At 35.4% G+C, this 20,397-nt stretch overlaps 1 protein-coding gene and 1 pseudogene across 1 annotated transcript in view; both read left to right on the top strand.

Annotated features, from left to right (window-relative positions):
• Nucleotides 1–20,397, top strand: part of CCDC102B (coiled-coil domain containing 102B) — a 693,652-nt gene that overhangs the window by 267,544 nt on the left and 405,711 nt on the right. The gene's annotated exons all lie outside the window — the stretch shown is intronic.
• Nucleotides 16,482–16,872, top strand: LOC122734974 (annotated as a pseudogene).

The following is a 20,397-nucleotide window of genomic DNA, read 5'->3' as shown; positions in this document are numbered from 1 at the left end:
CCTAGCTGCCCCCAATACATATAACTCTTGAGAACTGTATCTTTATTTGGGCAGACAGAAGGATTATGCACAGAAGCTATAAATATAATTTGTCTTTGATGTGATGATATAAAGAAAATTAAGGCATAAAAAAGGAGTTAATGGGGAGAAGAGGAATGGGGAGGTGGAATAGGGTTAATTACATCATAGGAAGAGGTACAAAAAACCTATTATAATAGAGGGAAAGAAGGAAGGGGTTAGTATTGTATCAAACTTACTTTCATCAGATTTGATTCAAATAAAGAATAACATATATGTTGATTTGAATGAAGACATTTAGCTTATTTTTAGGGAAGTAAAAGGGTAAGGGGAAAAGGGGATCAGTGAGAGAAGGGAGGGCAGAAGCAGAGGAGAAAAGGGTAAAGAAAAGGGAGGGGGGCTAATAAAAGGGAGGGCAGATTGGGGGAGGCAGGGGTAAGAAGCAAAACATTGGTGAGGAGGAATACAGTGAAAGAAGGGGGGAAAAGTAAAAGATTCTAAATGGAATGGACAGAAATAGACAGTAATAATAAATGGGAATGTGAATGGGATGAATGCTGACATAAAACAGAAGCAAATAGCAGAGTGGATTAAAAATCAGAATCCTACAATATGCTGTTAACAAGAAACACATTTGAAGTAGTTATACACAAAGAGTAAAGGTAAGAGTTTGGAGCAGAATATATTATACTTCAGATGAAGTCTGAAGTATAATATATTCTGAAGTCAGATGAAGCAGGGGTAGCCATCCTTATCTCAGACAAAGCAAAGGCAAAAATAGATCTCATTAAAAGAGATAAGGAAGGAAACTACATCTTGATAAAAGGTACTATAGATAATGAAGTAATATCAATATAAAATTTTCTTCCTCCCTCCTTCCCTATGCCCCCTTAAGAATGCAAGTGATTCAGGGGCAGAACAAAGATGGCAGGGGAAAGACATTAAAAACACAGAGCTCCTGACGCAATTACCCCCCAAACAGAAATAAAACAACCCCTGAAGCAGCAATGCCCACAAAAAGACAGACTTAGATTATTTTACAGCCAAAGACAGATTACAGAGGGCCATGCTGGGCTGCTAGAAGAGTCCAACCCCATGATCAAGCTCACACAGTCCCCAGGCAGGATGCACCAGAGAAACTTACCCCTAAGCCTGCAAATCACCTCCAGAGCCAGTGTCTTCTGGAACAAAGCTTAGGTGAAAGGGCTGAATGGCTGGCTGGGGGGGGGGCAGTGGGTGTGGAAGACACAGGGGTGTCTTCGGGACCTAAGAAGGAATTCAGCTATCCCACCCCATGCAGGGAACCAGGAAGAAATCTTGAGCAGAAGGAAGCCCAGGTTGGAGAGGGGTGCAGGCTTATCCAGAGATAATAACCATAACACACAAAGTGCTGCTGGATGGTTAATTAGCAAGTTATCTTGAGGTTATCTTCAGACCAGAGAACAGGCCAGGCAAAAGAGAAAAACCTGCTCTCGCTCAAACCAAATCACATGAGATGCTCTGAAGCTTGTGACAGTGTAGCTTGGAAGTAGTGCCCCATTGTAAGAGGGAGTTAAAAGTCAAGTAAAAGATGGCAAGATGAGCAAGCAAAGAAAGATGAGAATTATCAAAAGTTTCTTTAGGAACCAGGAAGATTGAAGTGCACACTCAGAAGAGGAATGCAACCTCAGGGCCCCTACAGCCAAAGCTTCCCAGAAAAATATGACTTTGTCTCAGGCCATGGAAGCACTTAAAAGGGACTTTGAAGGGAAAGTAGGAGAGATAGAAGGAAGATTTAGAGAGGTAGAGGAAAGAATGGAAAAAGAAATGAGAGCGATGCAGTAGTCATGAGAAAAAAAGGCAACAGCTTGAAAAGCCAAATAGAAAAGGAGGTAGAAAAGCTCTCAGAAGAAAAAAAATTGCCTAAGAATTAGGATTGAACAAATGGAAGCTAGTGAATTTATGAGTACCAAGAGCAAATCCAATTGAATACAGAAAGAGAGGGTAATACGAAATATCTCCCTGGAAAAACAGCTGACCTGGAGATATTTCATATTACCCTCTCCTTCTTTATTCAAGAGAGATAATTTGAAAATAATTGAAATACCTGAAAACCATGACCACAATAAGAGTTTAGGCAGCATCTTCTAAAAATTTGTCAGGGAATATTGCCATGATATTTTAGAAGCAGAAGGTAAAAGAGAAATGCAAAAAATCCACCAATCACTTCCTGAAAGAGATCCCAAAAATAAAACTTCTAGGAATATTATAGCCAAATTCCAGAGATCCTAGGACAAGGAGAAATTATTGCAAACAGCTAGAAGAAAGGAATTCAAATACTGTGAAACTACAGTTAGGGATAAAATAAGATTTAGCAGCATCAATATTAAAGAACTGCAAGGCATGGAATATGATATTCCAGAGGGCAAAGGAACTGGGACTTCAGCCAAAAATCACCTACCCTGCAAATCTTTCAGAGGAAAGAAATGAGACTACAATGACAAAGAGAACTTTCAGTCATTTGTAATGAAAAGACCTGAACTGAATAGAAAATTTGACTTTCAAATAAAAGACCTTAGACAAGCATAAAAAGGTAAACAGGAAAAATAAGTCATGAGGGATATTAAAAGATTAAAATGTTCTCATTCCTACATGGGAAGATAATACTTCTAACTCATAAGATCTTTTTTAGCATTAGGGCAGCTGAAAGGAATACACTTACACAGAGAACACAGCTCTGAACTGAATATGAAGGGATGATATCTGTAACTCATTCATTTTTTGTTTATGCTTGTTTTGTTGTGGGGCAGGCAGGTTGGGGTGGCATATTTCTGGGGCCAGATTTGCGTGTGAGGCCTCCTGGGTCCCGGGCTGGTGCTTTGTCCAATGTGCCACCTAACTAACCCATGATGACATCTTTAAAATAAAGTTAAGGGGTTAGAGAAATGGACTGGAAGAAAGGGAATGGGGGAGGTAGACTGGGGAAAAGTAGGTCACATTAAAGAAACAAGAAAAAGCTTATAGAGGGGAGGGGAAGAGGGGAAGGAGTGTGGGAGTGAGTGAACTTTATTATCATCAGAATTGGTTCAAAGAAAGAATAACATACATACTGAAGTGGGTATAGTAATATATTTTGCCCTGCGGGAAAGTGGGAGGGGAAGAGATGGGAGAATGCCAAGGAAGGGAGGGCAGATTGGGGGAGGGAACAATAAAAAGCAAAACACTTTTGAGGAAGATGAAGATGTTCTGCATAACAGCACATGTATGACATATTGAATTGCTTGATTTCATAGGGATGGTTGAGGAGGGAGGGAGGAAGAAAACTTAAAACACAAGAATTATTTCAAAGACCTTAATCTCAACAGAGTGAGCTCAAGAGGTTAGGACATTCACACCTAATTGGGGGGAGCAATCTATCTAACCCTGCAGGAAAGTAGGAGGGGAAGAAGATAAGGAGGGAAGGATGAAAGAAGAGAGGGTGGAGCTGGGGAGGGGGCAGTCAGAAGCAAAACACTTTTGAGGAGGAATAGGGTAAAGGAAGATAGAAAATAGAGTCAATATCATGGGAAGGGAATAGGATGGAGGGAAATAGTTATGATGATTGATTATAATGACAAAATTTATAGTACCTACTTTGCTGGGCTATTGTGAATTAAATTCTTTGTCAAGTTTAAGGTACTATATAAAAGTTATGGTGAACAGGATGCTATCAGAAAAAACCTGGAAAGACCTATATGACCTGAAGCAGAGTGAAATGTACTGTATATAAAACAAAAGCAATAGTATAAGATGATCTGCTGGGAAGCACGTGGTTATTCTCAGCAATGCAATGACCCAATATAACTCTGAAGGACTTATGAAAATTGCACTCCATTTATATAGAAAGAACTGATGGTATTTGAAAACAGATTGAAGCAAAAATATTTTTGACAGGTCCTTAATCTGAAATTTTGTTTTTATCTGTTTTCTCTCACAACCTAGCTAATGTAGAGATATTTTCCATGACTACTCATGTATAACTTATATTGAATTGCTTGTGTTCTTGGGTGTAGGGGGGTGGGAAGGGAGGGAGGAAGAGAAGTTGCAAGACAAAGTTTTAAAAAATTGATGTTAAAATTTGTTTTTGCATGTAATTTGGAAATTAAAATTCTAAACAGAAAAAAAATGTGGATTTGATTAGATGGCCTCTGAGATCCCTTCTATATCTTGATCCATGAACCACTGGCTTAGTAAGAATTTTTTTAAAAGCATGTCTTGATTATTTTGCATACAATAATGGCTAACATTGATATTACATTTTTATTATTATCTCATTCAATCCTCACAATACATCAGTGAGGTTTATACACAAAAATAGGTACCAGTCTAATGAGGAAACAAGCTCAGAGAAATTAAGTGAGTATGGGCACACACCTAATAAGACCTCAAGCCAGTAATTCAAACCCATATTTTTCCTTGACGTTAGGGTTAGTGCTGTTTCAAGTATTTTATGTTCTCTCTCTAATAAGAGATGGAAACCTAATCAATAATTCAAGAAGACAAAACAATCTGAAAGCAAAGACTAGTTAGCAACTGCATAGCAAGAGCCAAAAGAAATTAGGCAAATCATACATGACAAAAACATTATTACTGAGTGTGTTTAACTTTAGCCTCCTCATTTCAAATTTTTTTCATAATTTTAGGTGCCTTTAGGCTATTTTCAGACTTTACTTATCCCTCTTTTCAATTTCAGGTGTGTAGAATTAGGGAAAAAAATTTAGAAATTGCCTAGTTACTGTCAAGTAACATAAATTTTCTTCCCTATTTGTTGTATTCATCCATATTTTACTCCTCTCATACACACAACCCCTCCCACACATAGACCTCTAGCTCAGGATGTTCAGATAATGTGGGAAAATTGATAAAACTCCTATGCTTTGAGGTGTATTTTCTTGTTTACTTCTTTTGTTTATGTAGCATGGTATTCAGCATTCTCTCTTCAGAGAGAATTGTGTAAACTTCTTTCAGAGACAAAAGAAAAATTTTCATAGAATTAAAGGTCATTGCACTGAAAAATCCTTTATCTGAGTGAAGAGCACTATTTGGCAAGAATGTGAAACTCCTTGTGGCTTTGTGAACCACTAGACATTTGACCAATTAAAGATATTGATGTGATGTAGACAGTCAAATAATAGAATTTTATAAATAAATAAAATTATGTATATATATGTATATAATATATATAACATAGTAGGATATATACTATATAATAGGTATATGTATGTGTATATATATATATAAATATAAAGCACTTTCATATATATTATGTCAATTTTTCTTACAATAGCTCCATGAGAGAGTTGTATTATTTTATAGATTTAAAAAAAAAAACTAAAAAAAGAGAACTTTTCAGAATGAGTAGAGATCTCAGATACCATCTAGACCAAAATGAACTTGAATAGAAGGTCTCTCTCCAATAAGCCTGAGAAAGGATGATCTAGCCTTGAAGCTTTCTAGTGAGGGGAAACCACCAACAATCTCTCAAGATAAGTCTTCCCATTTCTAGATAGTCCTGACCATTAGAAAGAATTTTTTTTTAATTTCTTCCCTTACATTAAACGGAAATCTTTCTCTACTATCATTTTTAATTAATCTTCTGGGACTAATCAGAACATATTTAATTTTGTTTCCATATGTCATTTCTTCAAATAACCTAAGGCAGATATCATGGTCCCTGTAAACTTTATCATTTCCATCTAAAAATGTTACTTCATCTGACCTTAATATGGCATGCTATTCAGGCCTTTTACTATTCTGGTTTCCTCTCCCAAATTCTTTTAATATCCTTCCCAAAATGTGGTGCTCAGAAGCAAACAAAATGCATGGTATAAGTCCTGTGTATTATGCCTTTCAATGTAACCTAGGATCAAATTAATTTTCTTGCCCATCATATGACAATTGTTACTCAAATTGCCATTTAGCATAGTAAAACAATCAGATCAGTTTTTCAGAAAAAATATGTTATTTAGCCAGCCTCTGATATTATATTTGTGTTGTTGATTTTTGAACCCAAGCATATGATTTTACATTTATCCCTATTAAATTTAACCTTATTAGATTTGGACCAATCTCCAAGCTATATCGATATTTTTGGATTCTGTTGCTCTCCTCAAATGTACTACTTATACTTTCCCAGATTTGTGGCAACTAGAAATTTATTCTTTGTTCCACATATAACTTTATCTAAGTTATTAATAAAAATGTCAAAGAAGATAGTGACAAGTACATATCCCTGAATCATTTAACTGGATGCCTCTTTCAAATTTTAATCAAATAATGATCATACTTTCCACACTATTTTCAGTCTATATCCATCTTTCTTTTGCTCAAGGATAACATGTATGATTTTGTTAAATACTTGAGTAAATCTAGATAAACTATGTCTGCAGCATTATCACAATCTCATTTTAATTTTAAAATTTTAATTTAATTTAAAATTTTAATCTAATTTTATCACTATCATCATCAAAATAAGTATAATAAGCACTTTTATAATGATTTAGTGTTCACAAAGAGCTTTACACATATATCGTTTGTTACGAATAATGAATCAAAGAGGTAGGTCCTTTCATTATCCCAATTTTACTGATGAGGAAACTGAGGCTGACAGAAGTTAAGCAACTTGTCCAAGGTCGCACAGCTTGTAAGTGTCTGAGTCAGGATTTGATTTCAGGTCTTCTTGACTCCAAATTCGGCACTCTATTCATTGGGCAATCTAACTACCTTAGATTACTCCTGCATGAGATAATGCAGTTTTACTGATTCTAATAATTTATTTTCCTAGATTTTTACCATTCATCCCTTTAAAATATATTTGAGAATTTTCTTAGTATCTGAGGTCAAGTACATTGTCCTATAGATTTTATATTCCTTCATTCATGTAAAATCAGGAAAATATCTTCCAGAGCTTGTCTATCTTTCCAAGATTACATGGCTAGTATGTTGTAGAGCCAGAACTTTGCTTTCTTTTTTTCTTTTTCTTTTCTTTTCCTTCCTTTTCTTTTCTTTTCTTTTCTTTTCTTTTCTTTTCTTTTCTTTTCTTTTCTTTTCTTTTCTTTTCTTTCCTTTCCTTTCCTTTCCTTTCCTTTCCTTTCCTTTCCTTTCCTTTCCTTTCCTTTCCTTTCCTTTCCTTTCCTTTCCTTTCCTTTCCTTTCCTTTCCTTTCCTTTCCTTTCCTTTCCTTTCCTTTCCTTTTCTTTTCTTTCCTTTTCTTTTCTTTTCTTTTCTTTTCTTTTCTTTTTTTTTTTTGCAGAATAATGAGGGTTATGTGACTTGCCTGGGATCACACAGCTAGTAAATGTCAAGGGTCTGAGGCCAAATTTGAACTCAGATCCTCCTGAATCCAGGGCCAGCGCTTTATCCACTGTGCCACCTAGCTGCCCCTTTAACCAGATTTTCTGTAAAGAAGTCCACTATTAAACTAAAGTACTCTAAAAATATGTTTTCTGCTGCTTGACTTTTCATTTTCTACCTCTTTCCATCACATATCATTTGAGCTTGTTACTTTGACAATTCTTTTTATTGACATAAAGGGAATCAAATCAAAACAAAACAACAACTATTCTGGAGGTAATGATATGAGATGTATCAAATAAATGGAGGTACCTATAACAACATTTTCAGGAGTAGAAACCAGACTTTGTAAATCACTCTCTGCACGTTTTCAATGTAATTTTTTGGGGGATTGCTTTCAGAGGTCTCTTTGACTACATAAAAACTAACAAACCCCACAGATGTCTGAAGTACTACTAGCCCTTCTTTCACATAGCAAGGTGCAATAAATTTATTTATTACAATAAATGCCACCAATACATGTAATTAGATACAATATTTAAAATACTCTTGTTCTTTTAGAGCTTTAAAAGCAATGCATTGAAATTTGTGATAGCAATGAAATGGAAACAAAGTAAAAGTCCATCAAATGGGGAATAGATGATGGAATATTAATATGCTAGAAAAATATGAATATGGCAAATACAGAGAAATATGGGAAGACGTACACTGGTACAGAGTTAAGTAAATGAAAACAGGAAAATAACATATGACTATATGTATATAAATGGAAAGAACATCAAATAAAAATGCATGTTATATAATTATGTTGACAAAATATAATCCAAAGGAAGAGATGAGAAAATCTATCTCCCTCCTTTCTTTGTAGAATGGAAGGCTATGAATGTGGAATAATGCATGTATTGGAAGAATCAGTTGTTTTTTTCTGTTCATTTTGATGAATTGCTTTTTCCCCTCTTGTTATTTATTCTTTGTTATAAGAGATGGCTTCATGGGTAGAGGGGGAGGAAAATATATTGTTTTTTTTAAACAAGGGGGATTTAAATTATAAGTAAAATAAAAATATTATGCCCCCTCCCTGCAATAAAAAGAACAGTGTTCAGATTGTGTTGCTCTTGTATAACACAGTTTCAAAATGTGCTTTGTATATATTTCTCAGATTATGGGATTATAGTGTTTTTGTTTGCCTTTGCATGTCTGCAAGTGGTCACATGACCACAGCAATAGTAAAGTAAATAACAATGATCTATTGGCATTTTAGGGCTTGGTATTCATAAATCCTGTGGTTATGGATGCTTTCATTTTAAAAGGATTATACATATAGGAATCAAAAATCTAATGCAATATTGAGTGATTTGAACTGCAGGTCGGCTACCTTCCAAAAACTCCAACTACAGCATATGTTTATTTGCAGCCTTTGTTGTCTAATGCATACCAGCTCTTAGTCCCAAACCACCTAACCTAATGTGTAGTAGCATGATCCAGCAACCTAAATTTTGCGCATTGCTGTGATGTCTGCATCTCTACTGAAGGATTTTTATAAGTCATTATGACTTATGGCAATTAAAAAAAGAAGCCTTATTCTTATCCTCTCTTTTCTTGATTTTCTGAATACATAATAACTGAAAAGCAAAGTATCATTTATTTGATTCAGGAATTCTATATACTTGTACTCCCCATTCATAAAATAGTGAAGATATTTTTATTTCAGCATTGTTACAAGTTTTGAAGCAGGTATCTCAATGCCACCCCAAAGCTGTGATATTTACCTCTTCAGTCATGACTATTTTAGACAAGAATGATATAGAGATTTGCATTTCAGGGTAAGGCATGCTAACACCAAACTAAAAGGCTGCAGCTCACTTTAATTTACAGCTTAATAACTATTGTGGATGCACTTTTAAATGTGCAATATCATTAAAAAACTATTGCCATTATTTAGCGTGACATATTGAACTTCTTTGGAGAAAACGCCCTAGCAGTACACAGCATAAAACATTTAGCATTCTGCTAATTCTTCTAATTTTGCACCCAAAGTATGTTTGAAAGCCAAGCTTTTTCTCAGAAAGACACTTGCAAATTATCATAAAAGTGCTAATGCTTCTGGAAATTAGTCTTGAAGGGAAAAAAAAGAGGTTCTTATACAATATGTTCATTTCCCTATTTTTCAGCGGCTCTTTAAGAAACCACAAATAATAAGATACTTCAATCCTTTATGTATTTTCATGCTTTTACTCCAAGACATAATGCACAGATTTTTCAGATACCTCAGACAAATGCAGTGTAAGTAGACAAGCCAAAGGAGGGGTATAATAAATTAGTCATTGATGATTTTGCTGTGTTGTATATAAAATTGAATTGGTGCTCCAAGTCTCATCTTATAATTTTAGCTATTGAATCATTTAAAAATTCATGCTATTTAATAACTCAGGAAATTTTAATTAAAAATGAACCCAGCCAGAGATCTATTTTTAGCCATAGCTTTTCTACCTCATTCTCCTGTTTATTTTATATTTTTATAGACAAAAATGTTCATCATCATGCAACAAAATATTTAAAGAAGTGTTTCTTTAAAAACAAAAAGAAAGTAATAACTTTTTAAAATTGCTAATTCATTATATCATAGCATAATTTCCTATTGCCTATAATATAATGTTTATGAAACATTTGCAATATAAAACAGGAAATTAAGCTTGAAACAAGTAGAAAGAAATATGGCTGACTACATCTGCCTCTCCTCACACCCCACACCCAGGATTATAAGATATTTTTGAAGAGTTGGGATAACTACCTAATGCTATTGGCTGAAGCCCACATTTCAGTGTGTTCTTCCCAATTTTAACTTCTAGTAATTATTTCCCAGTTTCCAATTATCAATTATCTATTTTAAAAGGGCTGTTTACTGCGAAGATCTAGGAAGACTATTAAGCTACAAAGCATTTTCCTCTTGTCCTCAGTTTCCCCAGGGTGGAGGTAAAGGTAAAGAAGCATAAATTAAGGTCTCTGCTTTCTGTATGTATTGAAGAAATTATATCAACATCAGAAAAGCCAAAAATCAATAGGAAACATCTAGGTACAGAATGAATAATTGAATAGGAATATAAAAGTTGCAGAGTTCACCTTCATATCCTTTTCCTCCATCCTCTTCAAAATATATGTTACCAATGGTCATTATGTCCCTGTTTTACCACTTTCAGAATTTGGAAATTCAGTGCATATGAAGGATCTCATGATCCTTGGGAATATCTCTTGTCACTGGAAAGTTCTTTCTTATAATGAGGCAACACATATTACCTCGTGAATGGCACAGTTCCTGCCCCTACACTTTGGTACCACAAAAAATAAATTTAATACTTTCAGATTGTGTTTCATTAGACATTTCATAGGTAGCTATTTGCAATGTCTCAGATACTTACTACTTGTGATCCTGGGTATGTTCCTTAACCTATGTCTGTCTAGGTTTCTACTATAGTAAAATAGGGGTAATAATAGCACCTAACTCATAAAGTTATTGTGAAGATGAAAGGAGACAATATTTGTAAAATCATTTAGCACAGTTCTTGGTACATAACAAGTATTATTTGAATACTTATTGCCTTCCCTCTAAGCCACTTTTTTTTTGTGGGGCGGTGGGGGTTAAGTGACTTGCCTAGGGTCACACAGCTAGTAAGTGTTAAGTGTCTGAGGTCAGATCTGAACTCAGGTCCTCCTGACTCCAGGGCTGGTGCTCTATCCACTGCGCCACCTAGCTGTCCCTACATCTATATTTTCAAATAGCTTCCATCAGTTTTTAATGATTATGCCCCAAATACTTTGTTTCCTTCTAGCGAAATTTAAGCTCCTTAAGGGCAGATACTGTTTCATTTTTTATTTTTCTATCCCTCATCCCTAGTACATTCCTGAGACTGAAAGAATATAGGAAGTACTTATTATATGCATGTTGAATTGAATTGAATAACATATGCAAAGTATTACATGGGATATGATTTAATAAAAGAACAGAGACACTGTTGATAAGATTAAGAAAACTGGAACATTTGGAGACCAAAATTGAGATGTAGAGGCTACTTCTGTTTCCATCTAGTACAACCCCTTCATTTTAGGTATGAGGAATGGAGATGCAGAAAGCTTAAATCATTTGCTCAAAGTTATAGAATCAGTGATAGATATGGATTTCAAATCCAAGTTCTCTGATTTTAATTCAGTCCTTTTTCCCATGGCTCCATGATGTATTGCTTTTAGTAACCAGGTCCTTATTTGTTTGTGCATCACTCATTCATAATATACAATACAAAGGAAAGAGTCTGTGAAGAACTTAACCTTAAATTAGGAAAATATCATTATTTTAATGTTCACTATATAAGGCACTGAAAACAATTCAAGAAAAATGTTTCATAGAATAACCATTTGAAAAACTGGTTTATGATACAATTTATATATTATGAACAACCATTTGTGTATAGATTTATGCTAATTCCAATTAATAGATAAAGAATGTTAGAACTCAAATATACCTTTGAGAGATTCTGGTCTCATTCCCTCAATTTGACAAATGAGACCACTGAGCTTAAAGAGTTTGTTACTACTTCAAGTTACACAAATTATGATGAAACTCTTTATTCCTTACAGTACCTCCTCAGGACCATTAACTTTGTTAGTCTAGTTTCTCTTTAAAAAATACTTTAGGGGCAAGTCACTTAACCCCAATTGCCTCACTAAAAAAAAAAAGAAAAGAAAAGAAAAAAAATACTTTAAAGACTCATTTGTATTTTTTTTAAAATTTAAAGTCTAAAAGATTGTGCCAGACAGACTTTTCAAAAATTTAGATTAGGCTATGACTCCCAAGGAGTACCAATTTTGGAAGCTTTATGATAGCTAGTAGACTCTGTTTGGTAAAGGCAGTTTTCATGAAGAATGATTCAGCTAACTGAGGTAATTTAACCTAATGAGAGAATGCTGTATAGAAAGTTCTTGTTATTTTATTAACCAAGATGAACATCTGTCCTCCATCTTCATTGTAGGCAATATAGAACAAAAGGAGTTTCAAATGAAACAGAAGAAATGCAATTTAGATGTACAATAGTTCCTATAGCAAAATGTTACACAACATAATCTTACACAAAGGCTATTTGAAATAAATGGAAATTTCCATCATCACCTTTAAATTGCTGAAGGCTCCTAGTCACCTAAGACTTATAAAATCTTAAAAAAGAAATAACAGAAACAGTGCAGTGATTTGAACTGTAATGTGGTCAATTTAGTCTTGATTAGTATTTTTAAAAAAGATTCAATTATCTGTTTCATCTACCTATATTGTACAGATTCACTTTATATTGATCCATAAGCCATTCTTATTTCCTATGATAAGTAAGTTTTCTCAAGGGATGCAAAAGATGGTTATATTCAGAAATACAACTAGCAAAGAGTAATAGGGGCTATATCTAAGAAATTGACATTTGAGTGGAGTGCTTCTTCTATTTGACATTTTCTTGATCTGTACCTATCCCTCACGGCCCATTTTTTAGCCAAACCACTGGCCTACTATCGCCTTGTTTTGCCCTGGACTTTCAGTCCCTGTGGTCCTATACCCCTCTCCCAAAGCACCTTCTCTTTGGAGTAGACAGTGTACCACTTCAAATCCCCCTAACACTCACTGTCCAAATGAGCTTAATGGGTTTAAAATTCCTTTCAGTATAACTTTCATAGGTAGGCTTATAGAAATAATATACTAAAATTAATGGTAACAAAAATTTTCAAACAATCATCACAGGTAAAAGAACATGGCATATGATACATCTACCTCTCTTAAAAATAGTTGACTATTTACATTAAGCCTACTTCTCCTTGACTCCTGTCCTATTCTAAGCAGTCTGCTAACAAGAATCCATCATTTCTCTCAAAATATTCTGAACTTCCATGTGCTAAACAACTTAATAATTTCCTTAGGCCATTTCAGAACCAAAAGTAATACTATGAAGACAATTTTTAATTATTCTGGAAATTTTTTAAAAATGTATTTTTCATTTTAAAATCTCAACTGATGAATTCTCCCCTCTTTGTTTCTTGCTTCTTTATTTCATTACACTGAAGTTACAGATGTATCACCAATATTTTCTCTAGGCTAATGTTTGCATTTCTAATGAATTCAACATACAAATAGTACAGAGAATCAATAAGCCATTTTACTACTGCATCTCTCATATCTAGTGAGTATTAACATGCCTTACAAGGTCTGTCAATAATAGAAAGTGAATAGATGGTAAATACTGTGAGATTACCCTGTCCAGAATGATGATTGATTTTTGGATCTCTTATATGTCCATTTGAAGAAGCTTATTTTCTTTCTCAATATTCATATATTTGTATTTATCATGGGTAATTTAATGAAATATAGTAGGCACAATATTTTTTTATCACTATTCCAGCAGTCAAATTTTCTCTGAGGATGGTAAACTAAAGGATACATACTACATGAGGCACTTTAACCTTTTAATATACCAAGGTATATATTAAAATATATATTGAAATTATAACTTACAAATTGACACAATGTTTTGGCTTAAAAACTTAATGGCATTCCCTATGAGTTTCTTATGTCTACTTTTTTTACAGGGATTCTGTATAAATAGCCATTATTTTTATTTCATTTGGATTATATAATGACAGGAATCAAGTTTATCGGGCACAATTTGGGTTGGTGACACAGGGTAAATTCTGAAAGCTATACTTTTATTATATTAGGAAGAATACAGGCATGATGTACCAGGCACAAGAGTTAGGAATCAGTTCTAGTTTCTATTTTATTATGCTACAGACAATCTTCCAATTTGAGTAGAACTTAGATACTTAAGGAAGTGCTGGACAATTAGGAAATTTATCTTTATTATTTGTTTCTCAATTCCAATAGTACACAGACATTGCAAAATATCCTTGGTTGGTAGTTAGACTTCCAATAAAAGTAGATAGATAGATAGATAGATAAACCACTGACCTTTTGACTTCCCCTCAGGGAAAAGGCTAGTGTAAATTGATAATGATACAACTAGTATACCTTGCACATGTTTTATGCTTGACAATGACCTATACTAATAATATTCTCTACTGTGATTTAATATGTTTGTAAGGACATTACAGAGCATTCCTGAAGTTCTGAATATTGGAGATATATTTACATTAATTAATTTGGGTCAATTTTTCACAACCACTCTAGGCGCCAATGGTCTCCCAATAATTAATGTTCCTAAATATCCATTTTATATATGTTTAAATTATCAATCATATAATCTATGCATCTAAAAAGAAAAAAAATTAAACCTATTTAACTTAATTTACATTGTCTGAAGTTAGATAATTAAAGCTCCCCACCCCATATGCGACATCATAATAGTTGTTATCTTTAGTAATTTTTTAAAAATACATAGATACCTAATCTGTACATTTTCAGTATCACCAACTGAAATAGGTTCATTTTGCCATTTCATCTCAATTGTACTTTTATGATCTATTTATTACTATTAATTTTGGCATTATTCTGGTTTTATTACTAATAGTAGGCTATTTCCATGTTTATGTATTTTCAAATTCCTTTATCTAATAAGAATAACATTATTGTTATTAACGATGATGATGATAATCTGTTATCATTCTACCTCTCCTTCTGCCTTACAATTCTTAATAATTTTCTTTATGCTCACCTTGACAAATCCCTCTTCCCCTCAGTTCATCACCTTTGCACAGGTTATATCCTCTTCCCTTCCCTATCTTACGCCCTTGGTGATCCAGTTAAACTCTATAATGTCTTTTCTATTGAGTCCCTTGCCCCTTTATTTTATTGTCAGGCTTGCCCGACCAAGTCTGTCTTGAATTGCTCCCAACATTTGCTATCTTCCCTCCTACTCACAGGCTGCTGATCAAAGCTGGGGGCAGGGGGGAATCACAAAACCATGCTCTTTCTATCATAAATGTTATTACATAATCTCAACTAAACCATTGTCTTTTTTAAAAAAAATAATTGCTATTGGTATATAGACTAGTTTTGATGATAATCATATTATTATTTATTATTCAATATTATACCACTACAGGATTGATCATGTGTCTTCCTAACTTCTCATACTCTCTGGCAGCATCTTAGAGAAAGCAGGGAGAGAGCTTCCATTAGCATGAGGAGGAAAAAAGCCCCAGAGTACGCATGCTGTCTCCCAGAGAGACAGCACATAGTCTCAGTGAGATTTAAGAGAGTTCAGAAGACATACAAGACCTACACTGTCCTAAAAGAGAGAGCCAAGAGAGCTCCTGGCCTCTTCCCAGGGTTTTTATCCTCTTTTGATAGAAGTGGGTTAATTGATAAGCATCATTCAATTCCATTGGTACACATGACCTGAAGGTGGTCCACATTAAAATGAACCCTACAAATGACATCAAGGAAAAGTATGCAAAAGACCATTACTCAAGTTGCTTAATGCAAAGGTCATTATCTAGGTGTGGCTTGATCACTGCAGTCCTTCACTGAACCAAACAAAAGAATCCATCTCCATTTCTTTTGTTCCTTTGTGTTTGTCCCAGATCAAGGAGAACTGGACTTTCTGGGTTGGTAGGGAGAAAGGACTGAGAAACTAATCACTGGGTCCCTCCAAGAAATTCATTATTAATATGATTTTCCTACAACCTCAGTAAAGCAAAGTAATCCTTCTATACTTCCCTATTGATTTATTATTCATTTCACTTTCCACAGTATAACTTCCAAACCCCATCCCCACAAAATTCCTAGGCAAGTTCATTTAAATAGGTGCCTTGACTTCCTTTCCTTTTATTCTCTTTTATAAATCTTGGCAATCTGACTTCCGATTGCATCATTCACTTAAAAGTGCTCTCTCCAAAGTTGTTAATGATCTTTTAAAAGTTAAATTAAGGGGGCAGCTAGGTGGCACAGTGGATAAAGCATTGGCCCTGGAGTCAGGAGTACCTGGGTTCAAATCTGGCCTCAGATACTAGCTGTGTGACCCTGGGCAAGTCACTTAACCCCCATTGCCCCTTCAAAAAAAAAAAAGTTAAATTAAAATCTCCTTCCCTGTCACCACTGAATCGAGCAGGAGAGTGAGGCTCTTGGGTATTTTCAAGATTTAGCTTCACCCATGAACTGCTGCCATAGCCGAGGAAGGCATTGCTGCGGGAGGTGTAATGGATGTTAACACCACTCTACAAGAAGTGCTGAAGACCACACTCATCCACGATGGCCTAGCTTGTGGAATTCGTGAAGCCACCAAAGCCTTGGACAAATGCCAAGCCCATCTTTGTGTTCTTGCTTCCAACTGTGATGAACCTATGTATGTAAAATTGGTTGAAGCCCTGTGTGCTGAGCACCAAATTAACTTGATTAAGGAAGATGACAACGAGAAGCCTTATGAAGGTAGGCCTCTGTAAAATTGTCAGAGAGGAGAAGCCCCACAAAGTGGTCGGTTGCAGTTGCGTTGTTGTTAAAGACTATGGCAAGGAATCTCAGGCCGAAGATGTCATTGAAGAATATTTTAAATGCAAGAAATGAGTAAATAAAAGCCTTGGTCTGATTTGGGAAAAAAAAAAGTTTAATTAAAGTACCCTTTTAAATTCTCATCCTTTCTGACGTCTCTGCAGCCTTTAACATGATCAATCACCCTCTATTCCTTGATTCTCTCTTCTATGTTTTCATGTAATTGTTCCCACCTGGTTCTTTGCCTTCCACCAACAGCCCTGCCCATCTATCTTACTCCTCAGTTTCCTTTGCTGAAACTTCATCCCAGTAAATCCCACTATGAGTGTATACCAAGATTCTGTCCTAGGCCCTCTTTTCTTTCTCCTCTATGCAGTTTCACTTGGTATTGTCATCAGCTTCAATGATTTCACCTATGAAAAGGACTCTCAGATTTATTTGTCTAGCCCTAAACTCTGTCCTGATCTCCAGTGTCATCTCCAACTGCCTATTGAACATCTCAAACTGGATGTCTTATAGAAATCTTAAATTGTGTAAGTCCCAAACCAAACTCACCTTTCCCCGTAAACCATTCTCTAATGTCCATGATATCACCATTAACCTAGTAAACTAGGATCACAAGGTAGTATTATCTTTGACTCTTTATTTTCTCTCATCTCCATCCAATTTGTTGCCATTTTCTGTCAATTTTACCTTTGTAATATCTCTATTATAGACCCTCTTCTCCCCTCCGACACTGTCATCACCCTGATATAGTAGGCCCTTATTAAATCACACTTGGACTTTTGAAATATGCTGATGGTTGGTCCCCTGACTCAAGTACTTCCCAGAACTGGATTTTAATCCATCTTCCATTGTGCTCTCAAATTAATTTTCTTAAAGTACAGGTCTGTTCATGTAATAATCCTGTACCTCCCCTTAAGAAACTCCAGTGGTTTGCTATTACCTCCAGAATCAAAAGTAAAATCTTCTACTTGGCTTTTAAGGCATTTCCAAATGTATTCCCTAAATACCTTTTCAGTCTTAAACTTTTTTCCCCTCCATATATTCTTTGATCCAGTGATTATGGTCTTGTTATTTTTCATATCCCCTGACTCTATGAATTTTCAATGGCTCTTCCACCATACCTAGAATTCTCTCCCTATTCATTTCTGTCTCTTGACTTCCCTGGCTTCCCTTAGGTCCCAGTTAAAATCCCACCTTCTTCAAGGAGCTTTTCCCCATTAATGCTGGCTTCTTTATTCTGAGAAATCTCTCCAATTTGTCACATACATATCTTATTTGTACATAATTATTTACATGCTGTCTCTTCTAGTATACTGCATTCTTCTTGAAAGGAGGGACTTTTCAATGATTTTTCTTTATATCTCCAGTGCCTAGCAAGGTGCCTGGCACTTACTAGGTGCTTAATAATGTTTGTTGACTTTTAAGTTCCCCATTAAGAAAATATATAATTTGGGAGGGGGGTGTTGATGTATATTTCAGTTCTCTTGGCATGATTTGTCTAATTTGTGAAATATATGAACTTGTCTTGGTGTTAGAAGGCCACTTAGTAAATCAGTACTCTAATCTCAATAGACTTTATCTAGATGACACAAAATGAAGTGGGCATCTGGCAACTGACCAGTTAATTTGATTAATGAAGCATCCAAACAATGAAATGCAGGCCAAAAAAAAATGTCATTCACTTGGGCAACAAAATGATGCCCTCATGGACCAAAGGAACTGCTAATCAAGGAGTTTAGTCAACCTATGAAGCATATCAGAGAAATGAATACTTTACAGTATGAACTCTGTAAAATCTTCTTACCCTGAAAGTCTAGGATTGAAAAATAATTTTCTGCCTCTGTGAAACCATTGTTGTGTTAATACAAGTAAATATGGTGTAGATTGACACACATAGAAATGATATATACATATATATATATATACACACACACATACAGCTTTCTTTATATGTGTGTTACTTTAGTTTATTATATACCTACAATACAAAATTTTAAATCCTATTCAAAGTACTCTATATCAGAAAAGAATTCTCAGGTTAAAAATCTCACAACAGTCATGAATGCATTCTCCTTATGGTCTGAAAAGAACAAAGAATTAATACAACTTATAAAAGGTTAGAGAGCTGCTGTTATGGAATTATATGCTGTTTGAAACCAGCTATTTTTAAAATATTATTTTGGGGCAGCTAGGTGGCACAGTGGATAGAGCACCAGTCCTGGAGTCAGGAGTATCTGTGTTCAAATCCGGCCTCAGACACTTAACACTTACTAGCTGTGTGACCCTGGGAAAGTCACTTAACCCCAATTTCTTCACTAAAAAAAAAAAAATAGGGGCAGAGCCAAGATGGCAGAGAGGAAGCAGCAAGCTGCCTGAGCTCTCCTTCTGTTCCCTCAAAACAAACATTAAATCAAGCCTCTGGACGGATTCTGAAACTACAGAACCTGCAAAGAGACAGAGAGACACAGTCCTCCAACCAGAGATAATTTAGAAGACTTCAGGAAAAGGTCGGTCTGACTTGGGCAAAAGGGAGGCCCAGCGCAGGGCAGCAACCCAGTGCCAAGGGGGTCAGGGCAAGTCAACAGGAGCTGCGGGCCACAGCCGAACAACTGAGGCTCCCAGAACCTGGTTCAAAAATCTGGTGGCCAAGAAGGACAGTGGAAAAACCTACCTGCACCGGCCAAGAGGGCCACGAACGGGACAAGCGGGATCAGACGCCAGGGTCCGGCGCCTGGCTGGCCGAGCACAATCAGACAGGAAGTGCAGGGCGGGGGATCTCCACACACCATAAAGGCCTCAGAGTAAAAACCCGGTCACACAGCACCTATACCCCTGCACAAGAAGCCCAACACAGGGACCCTGGTGCCCCCAGAGCAGACCTCAACGTAAAAAATAAATAAATAAGCTGCAATAATGAGTAAGAAGCAAAAAAGAGCCCTCTCCATTGAGAGCTTCTGTATCAATAGGGAAGAAGCCAACACAAACTCAGATGAGGACAATAGCCTCAAATTGCCTACATCTGAAGCCTCACAAGGGAAGGTGAATTGGTCGCAAGAACAAAAAGCCTTCCTAGAAGAGCTCAAAAAGGATTTTAAAAATCAATTGCAAGAGGTAGAAGAAAAAATGGGGAGAGAAATGAAAGCAAAACAAGAAAACTATGAAAAAAGAATCAGCAGCTTGGAAAAGGAAGCACATAATTTCACTGAAGAAAACAAAGCCTTAAAAAATTCAATTGGCCAAATGGAAAAAAAGGTGCATAATCTCACTGAAGAAAACAATAACTTAAAAAATTCATCTGGCCAAATGGAAAAAAAGGTGCATAATCTCATTGAAGAAAACACTGCCTTAAAAAATTCACTTGGCCAAATGAAAAAAAAAAGGTGCATAATCTCACTGAAGAAAACAATGCCTTAAAAATTAAAGTGGGAAAGTTGGAAGGTAAGGAATCCATGAGACACCAGGAATCAGTCAAGCAGAATCAAAAAAATGAAAAAATAGAAGAAAATGTGAAATACCTCATTGGAAAGACAACTGATCTGGAAAACAGATCGAGGAGAGATAATTTGAGAATCATTGGACTGCCTGAAAGCCACG

The sequence above is a fragment of the Dromiciops gliroides genome, chromosome 1, assembly GCF_019393635.1.
Source record: "Dromiciops gliroides isolate mDroGli1 chromosome 1, mDroGli1.pri, whole genome shotgun sequence".
Taxonomy (NCBI): Eukaryota; Metazoa; Chordata; class Mammalia; order Microbiotheria; family Microbiotheriidae; genus Dromiciops; species Dromiciops gliroides.
Note: the sequence above shows the minus strand (reverse complement) of the source record. Positions and strands in the feature narration are given on the sequence as shown.